The 13,688-nt window shown below is 42.8% G+C and overlaps 1 protein-coding gene and 1 long non-coding RNA gene across 11 annotated transcripts in view; both read right to left on the reverse strand.

The window, feature by feature from the left end:
• Positions 1-13,688, reverse strand: part of TOM1L1 (target of myb1 like 1 membrane trafficking protein) — a 512,416-nt gene that overhangs the window by 74,644 nt on the left and 424,084 nt on the right. Inside the window, exon 1 of one of the 10 annotated variants that reach the window (XM_090122146.1) lies at positions 12,461-12,715. The exons of the other annotated variants lie outside the window; for them this stretch is intronic. The gene's annotated coding sequence lies outside the window, so the exon portion shown is untranslated. Of the gene's footprint in view, positions 1-12,460; positions 12,716-13,688 lie in introns of those variants that run through there. 10 annotated transcript variants of the gene reach the window in all.
• Positions 1-13,688, reverse strand: part of LOC149915380 (uncharacterized) — a 46,247-nt gene that overhangs the window by 20,433 nt on the left and 12,126 nt on the right. The window lies entirely within an intron of this gene.

Below are 13,688 nucleotides of genomic sequence, written 5' to 3' on the forward strand. Positions count from 1 at the left end.
TTCATTCTATATTATTCTCCTGTGACAACATTAACCGGCCTCCAACTTTCCAGTGCTTGTTATCATTTTCAGAGTGTAAAAACCTCAAGGACTTAAAAGGACAGACAGGCAAGTTTGCAGAACATTTCATTAATTTGTGGGAAATTCTACTTACTGTAAGTGTCATGTCTTTGCTGTGCAGACTGAGAACATCTGCCAAATATAATACCACTTTCTTCCTTCACAGTCTGGCTCCTCTTCTGTTTGACATTGAGGGACTAACCATTAACTCACAGTCTCAGCTTGAAGAGGCAACTACGTACATATATCTAAAGCTTAAATTTCAATTTGTATTGGAATGTCAGTCATCAGATAAATCCAGACAAGGAGGAAAGTGAATAATAAATAGCTGTGTGGGCCAAGAAAGAACAGCAAGTGCCAGCAATAACTCCTTTCTAATCTATCCCTGGTCCTATAATTCTGTGGCTGTTATTTCCAGTGGACTTTCCTATTGCTTCTAGCCAGAATGACAGCAAATCAGAGTCGGTGGGTTTAATGGCTGAATCACATTCATCTGCCCCAGGGAGTTGTCTCAGAAAAGCATTCAGCTATTCAGATGACACTTGCCCAAATGATGTAATAAGCTCCAGGGTTTGTTAAATTGATCTGCTGGTATCATGGGACCTATTCTGGGCTGACTCATCATCTTCCTTTTGCATTTCAGGGTTGTGTTCTGGTCCCCAAAGAGAAATTAAAACTAGAAGACTATTAGGTGCTGGCAAGTTTTAACCACCATCTTAATAGCTATAATAATGCATGCACCTATCAACCAAAATCACATGTGCCTATCACCATAAGCAATACTGAATTGGAAATTCAGAGAAAATAATATCAAAACACACTACTCCAAGGCAGCTTCAGTATAACAAGCTTCAGCTAGATCTGGCTACCCCTGTTGTACTCGGTAGCATCAATCTCCACAGACTGTCCCAGGGAATCTGATCCCTATAAGAGACAGTGGGAATTCAGAAAGCTGTACAAGGATGTGAGCAACACAGGATCAACCTGGAACCATTTGCAAGACTACTGGAAATTATGAGGAGGGTCCAATGCCTCCAATTGTCTCCTGATGCAAAATACAGATGTCATTTTGCTCATTTATTGTTCAGCTTCCTTAAAATAATTGAATCGTATCATCCTCAGATGTTCTGTTCATGCCTCAGCACTGCCCTGATCCTTTGTGCTCTGTTAAGAATCATTTAATCAAACAAAAAAAAAAAGTAGAAAGGAATGATTATGGCCTTTTATCTAATTTCATAGTGTTCAGAGACTTTTATCTATGACTTGTTGATTAAATGTTATCGAGCATGTTGAACCATAGTATCTCCTTTAGATCTCATTACAATAAGAACAATGCAAATATGTACTTAAGGAGCTTCAGACAGCAAATTATCTGTAATGACTTCTTTCAAATAATTTAGGTAGAGAGAGAGTTAACAAGAGTTAACAAGCAACTTAAAAAAGAGCACGCGGTATCACTGGCATCTCAGCGTTAATTCAACCACAGGGACAATGCCCTGGATTCTTTTTCACATTCTCTGCTCTTCCAATGCTCTTCTTAAAAGCTGAATTTCACCAGCTCTTCTGGAGTTGCCTGCCTATCTCTGACAACAGGGAGAGCCCATGAATCACCCTCCACGTGCAAGACTTTTTTCCAACAGTTAACAGTGAAGTGTTTCTCTTCAGTAAGGCCATGAAGGTCCCACTGAAAATCAGCGTGTGTCCTCAAGACAAACCTCCAAAACACCTTCAGTTCAAAAATACCAATTTACATTTTTTGCCAGTAAATTCAGAAAAGAAGGAACTGTCATGGAGATAAAAACCATGGCATGTGTTCTAAAACATGAGCAGATGCCTAAGGATTAAGATCCTATGAACTGGGTGTAGGTACACATGCAATGATACTACAAATGTTTAGCAGCAGAGGAACGATTCTGACAAAATAAACGAGGAATGAAATAAGAAAGGTTAGCAGTCTCTGGCACTAGATCATGCAACAACGGTCAAGCCTGGAAAAATTCATAATGAATTTCAGTCTGCCATCACCCTGTCACCTTCCCGTAAGTTACATCTGACAACAAAGTAACCAAATGCCACCAACTTGTAATTTGTCAAATGAACAGTTGTGGAATCCTATTCACCTGTCTTGAAGCAATCTCAGCAGATTTTCTCTGTGAAATCCTAAACTGTATCTGCTGAACAAGAGTTTCACTAGTACACAGCACGTGTGATCGCTGCTTTAAAACATGCTTTCTCAATGTAAGGTCTAACATTGCCTGTTTAAAACAAGCACCAGCTACGACCACTCCTGCATCCTCCTGAATGAATCCAACATGTGGACACTCTTTGTTCCTGCACGACTTTAGCTACAGTCCTCACTTAGCCTGCAAATACACAGATGATGAAGTGCGGGAGCAAGTCATTTTGTGGTCAGCCAGCGCAACACCTGGGTCACTGCTGTGCCACTCCTCTGACTCACGGGTGGCATATTGCAACAGCTGCTAAGAAATGCAAAATGAAGCTTGGTAGAGAAAAATAAAAGCTAAGTAAACATTCTCCCCTCTATGCCGTGATGTAAACATTTAATGGCTCCCAGACCCTCACAGGAGTCCTCCTGTCACCCCACAGCTTCTTCACTGCTGAGCTATGGCCCTGCATTCCTTGTACTAGTTCAGCTAACCAATGACCCCCTATTCCAGGTGTAAATGAGTTTTCCCACTCCAGCCTTGCTTTTGTCAAGGCTTCAATGTAAGCAGTTAATGAGTGCTATTGCTCTGAGTTTTCCCAGGTGGAAGAAGAGCACATCTAACTGGTACACAATGACAAGCAGGAGCTAAAGGAGAGGATAGGATAAGGAATCCCCAAGGCAAAGCAGGACTAAGGACACATCAGGCAGAGCCATCTGACAGCCCGCCTCCAGCCTGCTGTATGGGCTTGGATCCATTTGTGCTTTGTCAGGAATCTCGCTGGGGGTTAACAGGAAAGAGGTTGGTTTTGTGTGAAACAGCCCAGCTAAAGCCATCAGCAGAACTGCTAGCCTGTAACAGCCCAACAGATTTATTCAGCAGCAGGAGACAGCACAAGGATGCTCAGATTTATAACTCCAAATACCATCATTATTTAGTGTGCAGAAATCCTTCCTGTCTCACAGTTAGCAAAACAAAATTACAAATTAATAGCCATAGGTTTCCCCCCATGTCCCGGATATATCATCCAATTTCCCGTGTTGTGATTTTATTTTGTTACTAAACATATGGGGCTTGGAAAACTAGCAAAATTAGTATTACACATATTTTATCCCTGTTCTCTCACATGAATTTTCATCTTGTGTTTGTTTGCTGAAGGAGCATAGCCGTTCCCTTAAGAATAAGAAAAACACGAGGGGAAAAAAGAAAGATTTCTTATTTGTACCTTTGACTGGGTTACTTCCTTCTGTGGACCCTTTCAGATATGCTTTGGATTTGCTTTCCAAGAGGGAGCATCCACTCCCACACAGAAGTTGGCAAAAGGCAGCAATCCCAACTGGGTTCCTGCCAGGAGGTGAGAGTGGAGTTCATACAAATAACTCCCACATGGAGAAACTCGTCTGCTTTCAGGAACACCTGGGTGAAAATGTTACCCAGGAAAGCTCTTGCCAGGGGACTCAAGGTGAAACCATCAAATGACAAAGAACAGTTTTAAATGAAAGAACATTGCAGCTCCCCCTGCTCACAGAGATCAAAATGAACGAAAAGAGTTCCATGCGTGGCCCTGGTGTGAAGGGAGACCACAGCGTGAGCACAGATGTATTTTTGTCCATGGATGTGCAAGGAAGATAACAGACCACTGCTGCAGCACAAAAGCTTTTTGGCATCAGATGGTGACAGGCACTTTACAGTACATCACAGACAGGCAGTCTAAAACAAAGTAGGATGTTCTATTAGGGATCTTCTCTCAGATGCATGAAGAACCCGGTCATCAGCATGAGCCCATTTTCCTTTTCATTGCTTCATAAATTCAAGTATGTCTGATTTAAAGGGAAAAAATATTATTTTTTTAATGACACCAGTTTGATGTAGTCAAAGTTTAAGTTCAGATGGAAACCCCTCTGACAACAGGAATGTAACAGAGCAGACAGAAAATCTCAAGATCTGTCTGCATTCAAATGTTCTGCACAAAGCTATCTCCACTGAAAATGCCGGGCAATCCATCTTGAGAATCCTTCCAGAGGTTCAGCAAAAATAGGCTGTGTTGGAGATAAGAAATCTGATTGCAATCTTTCTTCTATCAACACAAAGCAGGAGTCGCCCCACCAAAGTCAATAGAATTACACATTACAAAACAGATAAAAGCCAGGTCAGAACACAGTTCAAAAGGTGATTTACTTTCAGAAATATTCAAATGATTACAGGCAAACCACTCCATAGATGGGTCTGTGACCTTAGTAAGTAGTAATTAATTAATTCACATCTAACCACTTGTAATCCCTTCATCAAAAGCAAACAAACAAAACAAAACAAAGAAAAGCCTTTCCCAGTGCTAACCTATGATGCAGTTGCCTAGAAGCTGTAAGGCCATGAGCATGGGCTGCCTGCAGCAGGCAGAGCTGTGTGCTGTGCTCGGGGTGCTGGGAGCACAGCTGGGGGGACTGGAACTGCAGGAACAGAACTGAGGGGAATGACAGAAAACTCAGATGATGGCTGAAGTCACCGTGAGGAGAAGACCACTTCTGTGCCTGTTACAAAGAGTCTAAGGACAACTGTTACTGTTACCTATTTCAAGTGCAAATACTGTTTTTATTTGTCAGAAATTATGAGGAAAAGGACCAGTGCCCTTAGGGAAATTTCAAAAGGCAACTTCGAGATGCTCCTTGTGCCTCATGCAGAGAACGAAGGTCCTGCAGTCGGTTCTCTGACACTTCTAACCAGCCTCCCCCAGCCACATCACAAGACAAAATATTAGCCTTACAGAGTCTGTAACAATGAAGTGCTGTAAAACTGTAAATAAAATGCATTCCCACAGCTCAGCTTAAACGCAAGACCAGCTGCTGGGTCAGAAGAAGGGCTGTACTGCCCAGTATCCTCATGCTGCCAGTAGCCAACACACAGCGAAGCTGCAGATGGCTCATTACAGCAGTTATGGCTCCTCGGGTCGCTCCAACTTGGATAACGGTGCTATTTCTAGAGATAATACATACTGATAAGCACCGACCTCCAGGGATGGATGCATTAATCATTAGCCAATAGCAGATGCCTAGGGAAGAGCATATGGACTTGAGAAGCACCGACTATGACTTCTCTGCTTCAGTGCTGCAGCAATTGGCAGATCAGAGATTTTCTGAGACAGAGCTGGCATCTTTTTGTCTCACAGTCCTGGATGGATTATTCTTTTAGAAATCTGTGCAAGACCTAGGCTAACAGGATACGAAAAACACACGCAACTGGAAAACACGAAGAGCCTTTTGCTTTAAAGCTATGCTATAACAGCACTCCGAGCTGAGCTGCAGCAGGGCGTGCTCCTGCAAACCTGCCACCAGCCCTGCTGCAGCCCATCCTGCCAGCTGGGTGCCAGCCCTCTGCTGTCAATAGATGTCACACTTGTGCTTCTGTTAATGTCTTCTGGAGGAGACTCCGCCAAGCGAGTGCAGGGTAGCAGCAGGACACAAATTATTTGAATGCAGTGCCTTTATAAAATAAAACCAAATCTAGGAAAGATTTGATCTTCTGCGGGTTTTATGATGTGCATCCCTGGAAAGTATTGAACACAGAAAGAGAAAGGGAGAGGAATGACAGCAGGAATCTTATCTTACAAGGCAAAAGTTCATTCTGAGCCATAGGTTACAAGTTCATAACTGTATAGCTAAATGGTTGTCTGCTTTTTGGTGAGCAAATGGATTTTAAATGTATTTTTGTAATCTCTGGCTAAATGCTTGTTGTAAAAAGTACAAGGCTGGGAGGAAGACAAATAATCTGTTTGTGTTCAATACACAAATAGCAACAGATGATTCTTTTTCAGGCAGAGAAATACATTTAGCAAAAAGTACTGAATGCCTTAGAATAGTAAAAAACCTTGGATCTGACTCTACCTGCTAACTCCTACATCGGCATGCAGATCTGACAAGTGGGATGGCATGATCCATGGAAGAATACCTCAGAAAGTCTTTCTTCTGTGCTGTAACTACTGCTTAATGGTCAAGTTAGAAGACCAGAAAGACTTTAGTCTTGCTCTCCCTGTGAAAAAGAGTTGTCTTTCTACATGGCTGTCTGTGCCAACATACACAAATCAACCTCATGTGGAAGAAAGTCAGCACTAGAAAGAGTTTGCAAGATGGAGAAAAAACACGGGGTTTTAAATCACCTCGTAGGAATTTGTGGAACTTCAGATGAAAGTGTCATTGCTAAATCTTGAAATGTGGCACTGAATGTTTAATAGTTGTTGGCACTGTAAGGGGATGCAGTGCAAAGCTCTGGGCACTTTTCCCAACAGGAGCAGCCAGCTGTTCAGCTAGATTTCATGTGGACTCTCAGTAACTGTATTGCTGCAGCACCCCTTGCTCCCCAGGAACCCAAACCTCGTGTCATTGCAGTGGGTTGTGCCAGTATGCAGACATGATGATTCCAGTGGGACTCTGCATAGTCAAAATGAATCAAGCTTTAACTGGCTACGACAGTCATCCCTTTTTAATGTGCCAAATGCTGTCACTGGATTACATAGTTCACTTCAGAAGAACTATATTCCATGAAGTGAGGAATTCCTGTTTTTTACAGCAGAAGCAATAGCTACTTATACTGTAAATGTTTTCCAAAGCAGAACAGAACCAGGCAAAAATGTCTCTTCTGCAAGAAAATTTTGTTCAAGATCAGATTCTGGAAACCAGAAGCTCCCCCAGCACAGCAGTTTTGGGGCAGTTCCACTCAGTATCAAACAATTCCCCAAGGCAGTAAAGCTCCTGGAAAGTTAACTAAACTCTTCTCTGATTTGCACTCATCAATAAGCTCATTCATTTAGTTCCCACTGAATAATTCATCATTACTAGCAGTAACAGTATGCAAACCAGGGAAAAAATCAGCTTGACTTTCCAATCCCTGGACGAACGCATAGTCAGGAAAATAAGAAGCTGGAAACTTATTTTCTTCTCTTAGCAAATGCTAGAAATGGACATGGCAGCCATTTCAAGTGCTGTGTCATGGTTCTCCATGACCACAACATCTTTTTCATAATGTCTGAGTGCAAAACCAGGGAGCACCAGGAGCAAAACCAGAGGCTGAGGCTGGCAAGTGCTGCTTGGAAGAGCCGTGCCAGCCCTGCTCCCAGTGCGCCGTGCTCATGCAGTGCTGCCCTGCTGGTAACACGTGGAGCTAAATCCCCATCTCCACCCCTGTGTCTGCACATGAGAGAGGAATGGCTGTGCAGACATTTCTCTGTGTTCCATTACTACATGCAAAAGATTAAGGGGGGAATGCTCCACCCACTGCATTTCTGTGTATAAATGTGGAGCACATTAAAATCCCACTGTTAGGCTGCAAGATTTCTTTGATCATCACTCACAAAACCACCATCTGGTCTGCAGTACTCCCAACTTGCACCAAAGGTCAATTTATATGAAATGTTTAAAGAAGCCATTTGTGTATCACCGGCATAGGAAAAACAGACATCTCCATTATATTACATTTCTAACTCAGGCTGAATCTGATTGATATCACCTGAAAAATAATAGAAAATTCCTTCAGGCAAGTAAGTGACATATTTGAGGAGAGAGCTTTGCTTAATTATTCATTGCAACTGTGACTGAGTTTTTCTGGATGCTACCGTGAGGGAAAATAGCATTTTTCTGGCTTTCTGCATTGCCTGTGACCCTTCCTAGAGGCAGATCCTCCCTGAGTGCTCGCCGGCTGCACGCCCTGCAGCTGCAGGGACAGCACTGCTTATAGCAGAACCCAGTGACAGGGCCAGAGCCGAACAGGCAACAAAGGCCCACAGCCTCTGCCCACAGAGCACCTCGGCCGAGGCTGCTTCCAAGGCAATGGTTTCCTGGTATCAGGAACAGTGAAAGTTGGGGACAACGATAACCAAAGTCGCAGTGAGCTGTACAATCCTGCAGCCCTCCACCACATCACGTCTGAAGGAAGATTTGAGTCCCCACGAGGTGGGAGGACATCAATGACAAGGAGCATTTATGTGTGCTACACAATTAAAGAAACTCTGTACTTCTGGTGACACAGGAAAATCTGAATCGTACGCTGCAAACATTCCTACGGTGTGCTAGTGAGAGCGAATGACAAATCTGCACATCTGCCTGCACGCGGCCCGAGAGCCGAAATAGCACAATTTACTTTTTCTATGTGAAATATCTTGCAAAGGAAATGGCATAGAGGCTTAATTTCACAGAAAGAGCAAACAGTAATTTATCCCAGGAGCAAGGAAACAGCAGGGACTTGGAAATTCAGAGCGGGCTCAGTATTTCTGAAACTAATGGATTTTACAGAGGAGAAACAAAGAGGCTCCTTCATGAAACTTTGGAAGCACAGTCCTTACACTCCTGTAGATGAGCAATGTTTGTCTCTGGAATAGCATCATCTCATGTCTGATTTATTTTCTATAGTTCCTGAAAGGCTTTCCTATTTAAATACTTCAGCACTGAGGACTAATCGTTTTTCTTTGGCCTCAAGGAGGTCTTCTTTTTTATTTTCCAACTCCCCAGAGTAAGCGTTAGGAAGCGTACCATGCAGCAGCTCTGCCTAGAAATAGCAGTAAAAAGTCAGAGACAGCACACATTGATTCGGCGCCCCGACCTCCTGAATGCACCTGCCTGCTCCCCAGTGACACTGGGCATTAAATGGCCAGTAAACACAGACCCCAGCTCTGACCAAACTGTGCTAAATTTTATTACCCCTGTAAAGCAGCAGGGCAGAGTAGGAAACCACAGCCAGACGAGCATGGTACGGCTGGCCAGGGCTCTCATGGGTCACCTGCAGCCACTGAGCGTGGGGATGGCACTTACAGAGCAAGGGAACATCCTACATGTGGCCACGTCTGGGGGCTGAGGGGTGCGAGGCAGCAGCAGCCACTGAACCTCAGCACTGTGGGCTGAAGCTGCATCCAGCACAGTGAGAAGGAGGGAGACCCAGCATCCTTCAAACACTGCTGTTTTACTGCCTTGTCCCTCATTTAACTAACACAATCTGCAATTACAGAAAACATATCACACTCTTCATCTACCAAGTGGATCGTTTCTGGCTTTTTTTTTTTTTTGCTTTTTTTTTTTCCCCCGGCAACAGAAAAAGGAAAAAGCTGGGGGAAAAAACAACACAAAAAATAGGATTCAGATCTTTACCAACGCTTCCTCCGGCTCTCAGGATAGTGGTGGAACAAACGTGTCTTCTATTGGTTGCTTTCTCTCTTCTTCAAAGAGCGAACTGTGAGTGTCTGAATGCCAAACCCCTGGCAAAGTCAGGAGCAGAGGTTCAGTTACCCCCACGCCCATGCTTCAGAGCTGGCTATTTGGTTTGAGAAACAAGACAAAGTCGCTGGGTGTTTTTTTAGATTTACATTGGAAAAGTGAAATGGAATGAAAAAAAAAAAAAATAGGAAAGGATGAAGAGCAAATGCAGTCACACTGCACAGAAGCTATGAAGGCTGCACACACATCAGGAAGAGAATATTTGTAAATCTGGAGGTATTTATGTGATCACAGTTCCTTTCAAAAACTAAAGAAAAGTCCATTAATTTATCAAACCATCAAAGTGCTCCTGCTTTTCCATAAGTGCCATTAAAATACATTACTGAAAGAAGGTAAGGCACTGGGGCAGAATATTTTATAATCTAATAGAGTAAATCTTGACATCTTTCACATTAACGACCCCCAAACTTGACGGGAATTCTGCCTTTATTAAAAATTGAATAAAGATGACATCATGTAGTTTAAGGTCACTGCAAGCCATCACTATTAAATACACGAGCCTCTAATGCAGAGTGCATAATGGAGATTCAATCTCTTTTTTCTCTCTCTGCTAATCAGCCAGCAAATCACACTGACATTCCAGGCAGGTGACAGAATAAAACATGTAAAGGCGAAGAAGAAAAAAGTCAGAAAACCCACTATTTTTTTTCAGATTCAACAGCTGAAGTTGGAGCTACCCATGATATGCAGCAATAGCCTCTCCTACCAATTCACTACAGCTGAAAACAGCCCTGAAAGACAGACTGACGGACAGATGGGAGGAGGGGGAGCAGAGCAGAGGAAGCCCGACCCCACTCAGCAATACCACTCGTGTGTAATGTGTGTAAAGCAGGCCATAAAAACATTACTGCTGTCATTTCAGCTCTGCTTACGGATTAGGAAGTCTTTATTTTAACGGATCCTTTCTTCCTTCTCTATACTTTGTTCCAATTATAAATTATTTTAACAGCAGTTTTCTTTCCTCTTTTCCCCCCTTAAAGCACAATTAGAGAATAATTGTTTTCAAATAATAACCACAACTTTTCCATTTAATTCTCTTTTAACACTAGTGGCGTCTCCCAGCTGATTCGCTCGGTGCTAGATGAGGGTTTAGAAGCACTATAGAACAGAGAAGCAGCTGTTTCTTTGAGCATTATGAGTTTTATTAATCCCCTCTTGCCTATAAAATGTAATCGTCCCCTTTATTTCTAGAGGTACTACATATAGTTTCCAAATAAGTGACAATCAGAAACAAAAAGTTTCTAACCTTTTTATCACAGCCCTTTTTATAGTGCAATATACAGACGACCCTGCAGGGTGGCACGCTCCTTCTATTTAGCTAGTTCATAAATAAAACAAAACACACAACAAAAGTAAACACTCCACAAAGCTCAGTTTCACTAAAAATCTGCTCTGATTAACATTTCTGAAATAGATATTATCCACAGCCAACATGAAGATGCTCACAGATACTGGAGACCAACAATAGGAAAGCTGCTTTGTATCACTGCAGCTTTTACTCATGGCTGGGGTGCCCTGCACCAAACTGCCTCCCTGCCCCCAGGAGGAGCCTCGTGAGCCCCAAGCCTGTGGCCTCCTGCTCCCTTTCCCTCTTACTAAGCTAAGGCTTCTGAAGCACATGGAGTGTCTTTTAAACAGTCCCTGATAAGACCCCAAGGAGCTCTGGGGGTGCATACACACACTTTTCTATCACTCATCCAATTGCCTCCTATGCAGCATTCATACTTTCAACTGCCATCTAAGTAAGATATCAGACTCTGTATTTGTACTGGAAGAAAGTCAATGGAGGGAGAGTGAATGTGCATGTGCCCTATGGAGCAGAGAACTATTGGGAAGATGAGGGAAACTCCTGATAGCAAAGCAGCTCAGGTTTCACTGGAGAAGCTGAAGCTTTGCTGTACTACTTCCTTCTATTTAACAATAAGAACATAAAAGAGAAGATACTGAGAGTCACTTTTGCTTGCATCGTGCCCTCCTGCAGCAACACCTCACACGGCACGGAAAGGACCCCTTCTCCTCCAGGCAGGGCTGAGCTCTTCTTTCCCTCCCAAGCCCTGCCCTGCCTTTGCTGAGCTCAAAGCCATTCGACTCCCTGGGGCTGCAGAAGCTCCCCAGGGGCAGGTCCCTGTTATTTCACACTTCAACCTTAAGCCCAAGACTATGTCACTTAAAAACAGAAGCCTGTGAACAGTAGATGAATAATAATTGCAGCTTGGATTAAACATATAAACATTTATACAGAAATTCAATGCAGAAGAGGAAAGAAAGATACAACTATGACCAGAATTGCTAATATTTGACTCATTGCCAGGCTTACTTTCATATCCAAATATTTAAATACTAACTAGATACCATGCAGTGCCCCCAAATATGGCATTCTGTATGGCTTCCAGAACCTGCTAGCCACAGGGGCATCCTGGTGGAGGCAACACAGCTCCTTCCCTATTCATTCTTGCAAGGCTGCAGCCATTCCTGTGCCTTTAGCAGCACCTCACAGTGCTTGCAAGGGCTCGCTGGTGGCCAACGCTCGTCTTCTAACGATGTCATCAAAGACCTCCCTCGTTTGTTAATTTTTGCACTGAATAATTCAACTCATGGTCACCAAGGGCAGCTTCTTATGAGCGGAAAGTAACATGTCAGTGATTTCTTTACAAAAATAAACCGTGTTGTACAGCCCACGTCTAAAGCTTTTTAAAAGCAAACTATGTTCTGTTCATGGCAGCAATCCTTTCATCAGCCACTGCTTCAAGATTCAGAAAAGGAAACAGATATCCTCCAAAATTACTTTGAAACTTTGAAACCGGAGCGTTTGTCCTTGCAGAAATGGTTTATCTGCCTGTTGTTCTATAAGTTAATTACTGCAACAGCTTAAAGTGCAAATGTATAACATTCTTTTAGTTCATCGCACCGTGGGTTTAAAAGAACACTGAATCAAGTTAGCCAATAACAGAAACAAGGTTTGAATAGGGAATAAAATCATACCAGTAACCATATTAGCCCATGGATTAGAGTGCTGTTCAAGGGATCAGCCTTCAGTGATGGCTAAGTTCAGGCTATGCAGTGTAATGCAATCCTCTGCCATGCTGGGATGACGTGGCAGCTTATCTCTGGCCTTGGTGAGGCTCTGAAAGCAGCAGGCACTGCCTGCATCTGCCTTCAGGGGCTGAGCAGAGAAGGAAGGCAGAGCGTGGGAGAGGAAACTCCCCGAGCTGCCCTCTGACAAGGAGAGCTTCCTCTCACTCAGCCCTCAACACTTCAGTGTCCTTCCATCTCCACAGGTTTGCCAAAGGCCGGCAGTCCATGGCAGCTAACCAGGTAGCACGGTTTGTGGCTGCCGTGTTTATGCTCATTGAATACGTTTTCCAGATCCCCTTACAATGTGTTTTCAAGCTGCCCCACAACGAGCAGCTCCCTGTGAACACACAGGGCCCACAGCACAGTCATTAACAAGCATAAGCAGCCAACAAGGAGACTATTTGCATAAACTTGTTATGGAGAAGAAAGGAATTAAATGCTTAGCTGGATTGAGGCCTCCAAGTTTGGTTCTGATTATGGATTTACACACTTATGAATCAGAAATAACTCTGTCAACATCAACTGAATGACACTGCTGTAAAACCAACATAAGCAAAAGGAGAATTAATCTCAAGGCAGTTTGATTTTTGTTCACTTATTTCGTTTTTAATTAAAAGGAATGTGCAAATGAAAAATCCCTAATGATTGCACAACCGCTCCATTTCAGAAAAGAAGGAAACAGGCAGATGTGAATGCAGATATGCTTTTTTTCTGAAAAAGGAACATGGCATTTATGAGCCACATCCATAAAAATGAAGATGAGAAAAATAAAGTTCTTTCAGAAGCAGCACGGGATCTTAACAAGAAACGATGTAATAATGGTTCAGTGCTAAAAGAAAATAACAAATGACAGAGTTTTAGTGAAAAACCTGAAGATGCCTCGGCAGTAACACCCTGTAATGATGGTATTAAAAAAGTGCTGGCTGATGCTGTACAGACCCATTAAGAGAGAATTGAGTACAGTAGTAGTTTGACAATTTAGAGAAAACATTTTAGCAAATACATTTTATTAAGGTCAGAACACTTTGGAGAAACAAGTTAACAAGATGAGAAAGGTCACACCACAACAGTGTTTTGGATTTGTAAAGATATTACAGCCATTGTAATGATGTATTGGATTTTTACGTTTTTGAAG

This window comes from Phasianus colchicus, chromosome 20 (genome assembly GCF_987193195.1).
Source record: "Phasianus colchicus chromosome 20, bPhaCol1.hap1.1, whole genome shotgun sequence".
In the NCBI taxonomy this organism is placed as follows: domain Eukaryota; kingdom Metazoa; phylum Chordata; class Aves; order Galliformes; family Phasianidae; genus Phasianus; species Phasianus colchicus.